We start from the raw sequence: 12,520 nt of genomic DNA on the forward strand, positions 1-12,520 counted from the left end.
TGGACCTTCTTTACCTTCTTTGTTTTCAGCTTTGTGGAGAAAGCCGCTTAAGCGAAAGCTGCAAGGTGAGCCGGAGAAAGTGAAGTGCAGCGGATCCACCACTCGCAGGTCGTTGAACCCAGCCGGTTGTTAGAGGCATAGAAACGTTCTGATGGGAACTCAGTAATGATATCTAGAGTATCCTTTGTTAAAGACGTCTGCTACCGCCCACGTCAGAGCGCCTAGGCAGCGCAACTGGCACGGAACTAAACCAAATTCGCACGCAAACTAAGGCAATATTATTACGCCATATTTCCCGACCGACAGATATGTCACTAATACACTATATACACTAATACACTACATAAATTTATGCCAGCAGACTCAGCTTCCCTTTACGGAAATAACAAAGGTCGCTCCCTTCTTTGACTGAGCTTTCTTTGTACATGTCATTGACATTCTAGCGTGTGTACTGTGTATACTGTAGTGAATTGTTATTACCAGCGTGTTTCCAGACTGTAGTTCGTTCTGTGTAACATACTGTAGCTAGGAAACGCGTAAAGAATCGGTACACGCAGTGATGCAGCCGACAACTGAGACGCTTAGCTTTGTCCGTTTCATCGCGGAGCAACGGACTCACGGAAGTGGCCTTACGTAACATATGCATGAACTGACGACCTTCCCTTGCACTTCCGCCTCAGCTTATGCATCGTATTGACCCACATCGCTTGCTCAGCACCGCGCAGATACTTCTGTCGGTCAGCACTCTTCTGTAGGCAGTTTTCTTGTCAATCGAGCTACACTGTTCGCTGTGTTTCAGCTCCGAGGAACAGCGGACCTATCGACAGAACAGAGTTTCGCGTGTGTTATTTTTCTCGCGGCACACTCGACATCGCTCCGATAGTCACCTGAAAAACTTCACGCTACACATTGTCAATAAAGGAGCATCCTTCTTATCGAACAGTAAAAATTCTCATTCTGTAAGCGAATAAACCGAACCTGCTAGCTTGTTTCTCAAGATTTCCGCGCATAGCTGTCGACGTTTACAAATTTTGTGTGATATGCATTGGCGATTCATTGTAAAGTCAAACATTTTCAAACAAGACGGAATAGTGGATGAGGCCCTCTTAAAATTTGCTATCCTAATTACCTAACAGCGTCTAGCAGTCAGTTCGGCTTAGATGTTATTTTGAGATATTTTTACTTACCTATTCAAACAAATTTACAGGTCGGTTTCCCACAAAACATGAAAATGTATACTAGACCCTCTAAATACAACACACTTTATTGCAGGATCATATTCGTCATTAGAGGTGGAATACGCGATTATTTACATTTGAAAATTTTATGTGAATTTTCTCCAAACAGCCCAATTGAACCATTTATTTAAGCCTATCTACTTCCGAGATTTAATCTCTCATTTTAAACTATGAGCACATGCTTACGACGGTGCATTTGGACATTTAAGTGCCAACGTTACAAGTCCTGGTGTGTGTGACTAGGGCGTCCCGTCGGGTAGACCGTTCGCCGGGTGCAAGTTTTTCGATTTGACGCCACTTCGGCGACTTGCGCCATGAGGATGAAATGATGCTGAGTAGGACAACACAGCCGGCCGGAGTGGCCGTGCGGTTCTAGGCGCTGCAGTCTGGAATCGAGCGACCGCTACGGTCGCAGGTTCGAATCCTGCCTCGGGCATGGATGTGTGTGATGTCCTTAGGTTAGTTAGGTTTAATTAGTTCTAAGTTCTAGGCGACTGATGACCTCAGAAGTTAAGTCGCATAGTGCTCAGAGCCATTTGAACCATTTTTTTTAGGACAACACCACACCCAGTCCCTGAACGGAGAAAATCTCCGACCCAGCCGGGAATCGAACCCGGGCCCTTAGGATTGACATTCTGTCGCACTGACCACTCAGCTGCCGGGAGCGAACACAAGTTCCGCTAATCAATCGCCTAATCTAGGCGCCAAGTAGTCGAACATATTAAACAAAGTGTGTTCGATTGCTAGGTGCCTGATTACTACTGTTCGAAGAGTCTGCAATTTAATATCAGCCATGATCTTCATGTAAATACTGACCATTGAAATGAAAACTGAACTTTCGTAGCGTGTTATGTCCTATATAAATATCTCAGTGGAGGCTTTTTTGGCTGTCTGGAGAACGTTTAAATAAAATTTACACACTTCGTTCTTTTCTGCAGGCTACAACAATGTAAGTTGCATGTTCCGACAAGCCTGCAAGACGACAGTAAACATTATAAACCAACTGACAACAAGAGCACACACTGTAGTCAACACAGTCGCCTCTGTAGAGGAATATTCAATTGTTTCTGTATCTGTATCACGCTACTTCTTTACAACAGTGACACATATGAAGATGAAACAGGACTAATATTAATTTCTCCAAACCGTCGAACACCGAATTACTAACCGTAAATTTCACTGGTGATCGTAATGGCGAATGAACTCCACCTTAAAAGAACTGTCACCCATTTACGGATAACTGCATACGCAAGCACGCAAGCGCAGAGGGACTGTAACTACAATTAATTATTGACGCTGGAGTATAGAGCTCATCGGCTATCTCAAAGAGTAACTTCTTCAAGGAAGACCTCGTCCTGTACCCTAATGGGTTATTGGGAGTCGTTACTGATGACAGGACGATCTGGTCGATAAGTTCACACAATTTGTGCTGTGTGTTTACCCAGTCCACGGCTGCACTAATATCGTGCTATTCTTGGAAGATACGTCTAGAATTAGCAACTTCAGTCCAGAATCAAGGAATGTTATGATTTACCTTTCTTCGCAAATGTTAGATTTTTCAAATAATTCCATGCCTGGAGCCGAGAACTTCAAATTTCTTCAGCCTTTTAGACTGTAGCATAAATTACATCTTATCAGCTATTATCATTTTAGCTCAAACAGATAAAATGTGAGTTTAATTTCTTTTCTTAAGATACAGGATTCCCATTTATGTTGACCACCCAAAATACGTTTTTTAATTTTGTTTCCGGGAAAAAGTTATCAGATAAATGTTGTTTAGGTAACAGGAGAGCGTTAAACAGGATGAGTGCCTTTCTTGTAATACTGTTCGTTGCACAGACATGAAGAGCAGTACGTCTTTTTATGCGATTGCAGTCTTTCTCGGCGTATTCCACTGATGAATTCTTCTCGGGTTATCAGCTGAGTGGTGGCGTCGCCTTGTCGCAACGTTTCAATGAGTTTCGTACCCATCATCTCCTGGAGAAGATGATGGATACGATGATGTGTACGAAACTCATTGAAACGATGCGACAAGGCGACGCCACCACTCAGCTGACAACCCGAGAAGAATTCATCAGTACGTCTCTTATTTTAATAGCATCCTATATTCTTAATTCTGGGATTCACTTCATTTCGACAAGACTTATTCAGACGTGTATGGCAATGCTCCATTCACGTAAACGTGAAATGCTTAAAAACGTAACACAAAAACTGACTTTCCCGCACTAGCATACAGTGCAATTTGCAGGGTACTCGACCACTTGCTGGAGCGATATTAAACAAATTGAAAACGCAAGGAAAATGCATTCCGGCCATTCAGTTGAAAGTATGTGTGAGTCCAGTGCACACTAATGAAGAGAAGGTAGAAATGATACTCATCTAAAGAGAATGCAAGTGAACAGAACAGCAATGGCAATAATGTTTTCTTAATTACAATACGGATACATGGAGTAGAGTATTGAAGTACTTTTACACGATGCATTGACAAAAAACTACATTTTAACTGTTTTTTATTGTCGATTGAATGACCCGAAAACATTTTTCTTATCACTTTGTTCATTACCAGCTGCAGCAAGTGGACGAGGTACTGAACCCCGGATACTCGCAATGCATGCTAGGACGGGAGAGTAAAAGTCACTTCAAAAAATGGCTCTGAGCACTATGGGACTTAACATCTGAGGTCATCAGTCCCCTAGAACTTAGAACTACTTAAACCTAACTAACCCAAGGACATCACACACATCCATGCCCGAGGCAGGATTCGAACCTGCGACCGTAGCGGTCGTGCGGTTCCAGACTGTAGCGCCTTTAACCGCTCGGCCACTCCGGCCGGCTTTATTAAATGTCAGTGGTTTTCATTGCTAGCGACAGGTTATTCGTTGCTTTCACATGCACTCTACGAAAAGACAGACTGAAAACATTGGCAGATTTGCTGTCCTTGTCTCGTAGTTGTCCTGAGGACGGTGTAAAAGAGCAGCCCTTGGTGTAAGGTCACCCACTGGCCGCTGCTTTCACGGCTAGGCTGACAAACACCGGTACTGGCTTAGCGAACTGCGTGGCCACTAGACACTCAATATAACTACTCAAAAAGACTACCGCACTGATACGAGATGCCTGCAAGTTTCTTTAGCTCCGCTTGCTAGATAAAGTTACAATGCTAATGGACATGACAGGAGGAAGTATCTCAGATCTGATATGTACCTTTTGGAAAATACACTCAATACCCAAACGAACTGCTACACCTGCCTAATATCGTGTAGGACCCCCGCGAGCACACAGAAGTGCCGCAACACGACGTGGCATGGACTCGACAAATGTCTCAAGTAGTGCTGGAGGGGATTGACACCATGAATCCTGCAGGGCTGTCCATAAATCCGTAAGAGTACGTGGTGGTGGAGCTCTCTTCTGAACAGCACCTTGTAAGGCATCCCAGATGTGTTCAATAATGTTCATGTCTGGGAAGTTTGGTGGCCAGAAGAAGTGTTTAAACTCAAAAGAGTTTTCCTGGAGCCACTCTGCAGTAATTGTGGACCTTTAGGGTGTCGCATTGTCCTGCTGGAATTGCCCAAGTCCGTCGGAATGCACAATGGACATGAATGGATGCAGCTGATCAGACAGGATGCTTACGTACGTGTTACCTGTCAGAGTCGTATCTAGACGTATCAGGGGTCCCATATCGCTCCAACTGCACTCTGACCACACCATCACAGAGCCTCCACTAGCTTGATCAGTCCCCCGCTGACATGCGGGGTCCATGGATTCATGAGGTTGTCTCCATACCCGTACACGTCCATCAGCACGATATAATTTGAAACGAAACTCGTTCGCCCAGGCAATATCTTTCATCAACAGTGCAATGTCGGTGTTGACGGGCCCAGGCGAGGCGTAAGGCTTTGTGTCGTGCAGTCATCAAGGGTACAGGAGTGGGCCTTCGGCTTCGAAAGCCCACATCGATGATGTTTCCTTGAATGGTTTGCGGGCGGACACATGTTGGTGGCCCAGAATTGAAATCTGCAAGCAATTTGCCGAAGGGTTGCACCTCTGTCCCATTGAACGATTCTCTTCAGCCGTCGTTGGTCCCTTTCTTTTCGGATCCTTCAACCGCCGTAGCAATATCGGAAGTTTGATGTTTTACCGGATTCCTGATATTCACGGTACAGTCGTGAAATGGTCGTACGGGAAAATCCCCACTTCATCACTATCTCGGAGACGCTGTGTGCCATCGCTCGTGCGCCGACTTTAACACCACGTTCAAACCCCCTTAAATCTTGATAACCTGCCATTGCAGCAGCAGTAATTGGTCTAACAACTGCGCCAGACTCTTGTTGTCTTATGTAGGAGTTGCCGGTCGCAGCGCCATATTCTGCCTGTTTACATATCTCTGTATTTGAATACGCATAACTATACCAGTTTCTTTGGCGCTTTAGTGTAAATTCACTCATTAAATGTTACGTGCTTTCGCGAAACCTCGTTTTTTTTCGAGAACGAAGCACGAGATTCGTCTTTTAACGTTTTTTAAGTTTTGAAAACCGCTGAAAATCGGATGGGACCAAAACGGGACTGTATGAAGGATGATCGATGAAAGTGGACCCAAGGCGTCGGATTGTTGCCGAAGTTGGAGCGCTCATGGATGGTCTGGCATTGTCATGATGAACGAGAGAGTGCTCCATGTGTGAACGAACTCTTTGAATTTGGAACTCTGTTACAGCACGCCATTTCTCACGCACCGACGTAGTTACACCGTTATACACTACTGTCCATTAAAATTGCTACACCAAGAAGAAATGCAGATGATAAACGGGTATTCATTGGACAAAGATATTATACTAGAACTGGCATGTGATTACATTTTCACGCAATTTGGGTGCATAGATCCTGAGGAATCAGTACCCAGAACAACCACCTATTGCCGTAATAACGGCCTTGATACGCCTGGACGTTGAGTCAAACAGACCTTGGATGGCGTGTACAGGTACAGCTGCCCATGCAGCTTCAACACGATACCACAGTTCATCAAGAGTAGTGACTGGCGTATTGTGACGAGCCAGTTGCTCGGCCACCATTGACCAGACGTTTTCAATTGTTGAGAGATCTGGAGAATGTACTGGCCAGGGCAGCAGTCGAACAGTTATGTATCCAGAAAGGCCCGTACAGGACCTGCAACATGCGGTCGTGTACTATCCTGTTGAAATGTAGGGTTTCGCAGGGATCGATTGAAGGGTAGGGCCACGGGTCATAACACATCTAAAATGTAAGGTTCACTGTTCAAAGTGCCGTCAATGCGAACAAGAGGTGACCGAGAGGTGTAACCAATAGCACCCCATACCATCACGCCGGGTGATACGCCAGGATGGCGATGACGAATACACGCTTCCAATGTGCGGTCACCGCGATGTCGCCAACCACGGATACGACCATCATGATGCTGTAAACAGAACCTGGATTCATCCGAAAAAATGAAGTTTTGCCATTCGTGCACCCAGGTTCGTCGTTGAGTACACCATCGCAGGCGCTCCTGTCTGTGATGCAGCGTCAAGGGTAGCGGCAGCCATGGTCTCCGAGCTGATAGTCCATGCTGCTGCAAACGTCGTCGAACTGTTCGTGCAGATGGTTGTTGTCTTGCAAACTTCCCCATCAGTTGACTCAGGGATCGAGACGTGGCTGCACGATCCGTTACAGCCATGCGGATAAGGAGCCTGTCATCTCGACTGCTAGTAATACGAGGCCGTTGGGTCCAGCACGGCTTTCCGTATTACCCTCCTGAACCCACCGATTCCATATTCTGCTAACAGTCATTGGATCTCGACCAACGCCAGCAGCAATGTCGCGATACGATAAACCGCAATCGCGATAGGCTACAATCTGACCATTATCAAAGGCTGAAACGTGATGGTACGCATTTCTCCTCCTTACACGAGGCATCACAACAACGTTTCACCAGGCAACGCCGGCCAACTGCTGTTTGTGTATGAGAAATCGGTTGGAAACTTTCCTCATGTCAGCACATTGTAGGTGTCGCCTCTGGCGCCAACCTTGTGTGAATTCTCTGAAAAGCTAATCATTTGCATATCACAGCATCTTCTTCCTGTCGGTTAAATTTCACGTCTGTAGCACGTCAGCTTCGTGGTGAAGCAATTTTAATGGCCAGTAGTGTATTACACGCTCCAGTTAGAGGGTTTTTAGCGGCAGATGGCTGCAAATGTGCAGACATACAGAATAAAAATGTAGAATGTTAATAACGTTTGTTTTCTTTAAAAAACTTAAAGAGAGCTCACCTTACAAATTCGAAGGCATTACTTTTCAGCACTCCCTCGTACTAAAACTTTATAAAGTTTGAATCCCTGTGTTACTTGTGATACATATAGTTTCTGTCTGAGCTCAGAGTCATTATTCATGTCCTGGGCTATAGCGAAAGATATAAAAAGGAAAATTGTATTATCGTGGAGAATACCTGGAAGCGATGATTTTTCTGCTCCGCTCTGTAGCTGTCAGCACGATATACACACGTATTTTTCCTGCGTCCCCGTAGCTCTATCACTCTACAAAGTTCGAAGAACATTGTTCCTTCTCTTTTAAAATTATACTAGATACTTTTTCCTGTCAACAGATGAATGTAGATGCTTCAGTTACAAAAATTTAGAGCTCAAACTGGGTAACTTACATACTTTGCAGACAGTGTGTGGCAGCGATTATTGATGAATTATAAAGAATAATTCAAGCAATTTAAATTATGTGTGTGTGTCCGGTAGATAATGTTTCATACTGATATAGCTGGATGTTTTCACTGTATTTCATTTCAAATACACTCTTGAATATTACGATTTGAGCACCAAAACATTTCTTCGGATATAGGCGGTAATTTATTTCTAGCAAATACGCCTGGTACCTCTCCGAATTATGTCTGACGATCCCGCTGCTAAGATTTAGTCTATACGCTCAACGCTGATAAAAATGTTACTGCGTCAGCGCTTGTTTTCCTTTAGGGTCAGTGCTCCGTGTGGGCTGATCGATCATGTAACATCCAACTGCGTTACGTCTCGCAAAGGCTTCAGGTATGGTATACCCGGAAGTTTTGGACCGTCAACACGAAAATATATTGTTTTCCCTCACTGAAGTTCCTTAGGTCAGTTCGTGAACAGTGGGCTGGAAAGTCGGAAAGAAAAACATAACTTTGTTTCGTTTGTGCATCCTCAGCCACCAACCCACTTCCTGAATTAATTGCCGGCCGGTGTGGCCGAGCGGTTCTAGGCGCTTCAGCCTGGAACCGCGCGATCGCTACGGTCGCAGGTTCGAATCCTGCCTCGGGCATGGATGTGTGTGATGTCCTTAGGTTAGTTAGGTTTAAGTAGTTCTAAGTTCTAGGGGACTGATGACCTCAGATGTTAAGTCCCATTGTGCTCCGAGCTATTTGAACCATTTGAATTAATTCGCAGCATCGTTGCGGAAGAAAGTCGAAAACAAGCCTCATCTGTGCATAGAGGCGATAACGTGTTAAGAAACTAGACTGTAGTAACTGCAGTCAGTGAACTAGAGCCGACAGGATACCGGTTCGATTAGATGGCGGAAATTACGTAACATACAGCGCGAAAAGTAGTAGCACGAGTGTGCATTAGACACGGGGCACGGTACAGCACTGCCCTCCCACTGAGAGTGAATCATCGCTGATGGATGGCTCGTCGCCAATCCCCACCAGTTTGTTTCTTCTCTGACGTTCCCGAGATTTAGACTGCAAAACAATTCAACACCTATGAATTAAGAGACATACTTGAAATTTTTGACATTACTTCCAGTAAGTACTGTAGCACATCTGCAAAAGTAGCACTTTAGTATCTACTTCTCCTGTAATCTTACATCTACAATTCGTTCTTTCATCTTTTTACAATGAATCTTTTATCTTGCGGAATATATTGCTTAAAACATAGTGATAATCTTAGACTACTTAAAAAAAAGTGTTCAAATGTGTGTGAAATCTTATGGGACTTAACTGCTAAGGTCATCAGTCCCTAAGCTTGCACACTACTTAATCTAGATTATCCTAAGGACAAACACACACACCCATGCCCGAGGGAGGACTCGAACTTCCGATGGGATCAGGTGCACATAGACTTCTTCGTTCGCAACAGATGGGAGATCCATTTTTACCTATTTTGTTCACTTTATTCATTTAAATCAAATATTTTCCATACCTCCCTAATATCTGCATTTCCTTTATAATCTGACTCTGTGTATGCTGCTATTTTACTGGGGAATTTCAGTTCATTGGCCTGTAATCTTATTTTATGCTGGAGAGATTACGATCAATAGCACCAGGCCCATGTTGAGAGATTTTGCAAATTTTAACATTTACAGAGTCTTGAATTCTTTCTAAAACACAAAGATATTCACAAGAGCACATTGTCCGCCAGAGGATCTAGAACTATAACTGACTTTCAGTACTGTACGTCGGAAATTAAACGATCAGTTTGTTCGTCGTCCATCTGTTGTGACCATCTATGCATCCAGGATCTGCGTTCTACTGACTTGCGATGCTCCTGTCCCTTCCTAAAACGGGTACCGAAGCGTTCGGTAAGGATCCAGCAAAAATTATTGCTAAGGAAACATGATCAATCAGTTCTAGATCTTGATGTATGAAAAGTGATTTCTAAATCCTTTTTTAAGCTACATGAAGTAATCTTCTGTGTTTATCTTACCACTACATCTCCAATACACGGTTCTCGTGTTTCATTATTTCAAAGTGCCGTTTTCTAGTGCTCGACGTTGGAAAGTTTTCTGAATAATTTCTTCCCGTAAGAAAAGTCTTACATGCACACTGATAACAATTTTGTGCACATCATATACAGTGCAGCTTGCTTCTCATATTCGCCATGTACTTTTTTTTTTTAATCAGGTATTTTCTAGTTTAGCCGGCCTGTGTGGCCGTGCGGTTCTAGGCGCTTCAGTCTGGAACCGCGCGACCGTTACGGTCGCAGGTTCGAATCCAGCCTCGGGCATGGGTGTGTGTGATGTGCTTAGGTTAGTTAGGTTTACGTAGTGCTAAGTTCTAGGGGACTGATGATCTTAGAAGTTAAGTCCCATAGTGCTCAGATCCATTTGAACCAATTTTTCTAGTTTAGATTTTATTAATATTTATCTCTAGGCGTCTGAGAAATACCCGAACTAAATTATACCTTGCCATCTCTCAGGATTTCTTGGCGTGATTAATTAATGGTGTACTTCTGGGAGTTCAGTAGAATTTGTATTTCCATTTTCGATGACCGACCCACTCGTCTTCTTCAGGTGCTGCGAGGTATGTTACATGTGCTCGCTGCCACAACTCGAAAGTAGAGTACAAGCAACACCAGAAATCGCAGCCACTGAAGAAGACGACTGTGTCCGTCGCTGAAATATAGTGCGAAAATGGAAATAAAACCTCGTCTGCACACCCAGAAGTTCACCATTAAACTATAGAAGGAATCACTGTGTCAGGAAATGAATGGGAGTCAATAGTGAGGAATGTAATATGCCTCTTCAGTGCCACATACTCAATGACTAGTCCGCAGACCTAACGTTAATCATTGTTTTGAGGTGAGCTGCATCGAAGGAGATATTCGCATACAAAGATACGAAATTTTTACGCAGCTGATTGTCGTGATGTTGGCTTAGTTGTCTTGTTTAGAATCATTATAACGTCTGCAAGCTGATCTGTTATGTAGAAAATTAACTGATGAAAGGGTTACGAAAAACTGGTTCAAATGGCTCTGAGCACTATGGGACAGCTGTGGTCATCAGTCCCCTAGAACTTAGAACTACTTAAACCTAACTAACCTAAGAAAAACACACACATCCATGCCCGAGGCAGGATTCGAACCTGCGACCGTAGCGGTCGCACGGTTCCAGACTGAAGCGCCTAGAACCGCTCTGCCACCCGGGCCGGCGAAAAACTGGTAACTCTCAAATTACGAAATTAAGTCAAGTATCTGAACCTCTCAACGTTTGTATTCTGAAACTTTTGACGCGTTGTAGTGACACAATTTGAGCTAAGAATTCGAACAATACGCCTGCTTTCTGCAGCCTCACACAAAGACTTGACTATCATTCATCACAATTTGCTGCCATGTCTGTACACGATGAAGAAGAAACAGAGTTACTATAAAAATCAAAGAGATTAGATCTTTGTCAGGTACAAATGCTGGTATTTTTATGGGCACAGTTTTTTATATAAACTTTTTACTTTTGTAAATGAAGATATCGATACCTGTTGATATTATAGGATTCCTCATGTGTCATGGATTTTATTACATTAGAGGAGGTAGGTTCCACCCGCCGTTGACTTTACATGGACATACGTTTACAAAAGACAAGGAAAATCAGACAATGTTGACCTACTGGACTCGCATTCGGAAAGGGACGGCTGAAACCCGCGTCCGGCCATCCTGAGTTAGGCACTCCGTGATTTCCCTAGATCACTTGCGGCAAATGTCAGGATGGTTCCTTTGAAAGGCCTCTGCCTATTTTCTACCGCAGCCTTCCCTAATTCGAGGTTCTGCTCCGTCTCTAATGACCTCGTTGTTGACGGGTCGTTAAACACTAATTACCTGCTATATTCACGTAAAAAACTGAACTAAACTCCGCCCGAACACGCCGTGAAGGCCCAACGGCACCGACCGGCCGCCGTGTCATCCTCAGCCCACAGGCGTCACTGGATGAGAATATGGAGGGACACGTGGTCAGCACACCGCTCTCCCGGCCGTACGTCAGTTTACGAGACCGGAGCCGCTACATCTCTCCCAAGTAGCTCCTTAGTTTTGCCTCACCCCGCTTGCCAACAGCGCTTGGCAGACCGGATGGTCACCCATCCAAGTGCTAGCCCAGTCCGACAGCGTTTAACTTCGGTGATCTGATGGGAACCGGTGTTACCACTGCGGCAAGGCCGCTGGTTGTATTCACATAAACAACCATAATATTGTTCTATGAAAGGAAAAACAATAAGGTAAGCAACTTGCAACTCTCGGTGACTGAAAGGAAATTGGATATTGAGTCTCACTTGCTCTAACAAAGGTGAACTCGGACAAAGAACTGATGCTACTCTCGTTGAATACGACTGCAAAGTATTTCGCGCGAATCAGTCTGATGTTCCACAAAGTACATCGCAAGTGCAGCACAAGCAAACAACCTTCTCACCATAATCCACAACGATGTCGCTTCAAATGCCTGTTCGTTTATTTCAAGACAAAGCTCCAATACTGAAAAGATCAGCAGCAAGCAAACGAGACCTCTTAACTTGGTCCAGTGGCCATGCGGCC

At 44.3% G+C, this 12,520-nt stretch overlaps 1 protein-coding gene and 1 pseudogene across 1 annotated transcript in view; one reads left to right on the forward strand and one right to left on the reverse strand.

Annotated features, from left to right (window-relative positions):
- LOC124554815 (ecdysone-induced protein 74EF) overlaps nt 1–12,520 on the forward strand; it is an 893,955-nt gene that overhangs the window by 264,152 nt on the left and 617,283 nt on the right. The window lies entirely within an intron of this gene.
- Nucleotides 12,038–12,155, reverse strand: LOC124557619 (annotated as a pseudogene).

Source organism: Schistocerca americana, chromosome X, assembly GCF_021461395.2.
Source record: "Schistocerca americana isolate TAMUIC-IGC-003095 chromosome X, iqSchAmer2.1, whole genome shotgun sequence".
Taxonomy (NCBI): domain Eukaryota; kingdom Metazoa; phylum Arthropoda; class Insecta; order Orthoptera; family Acrididae; genus Schistocerca; species Schistocerca americana.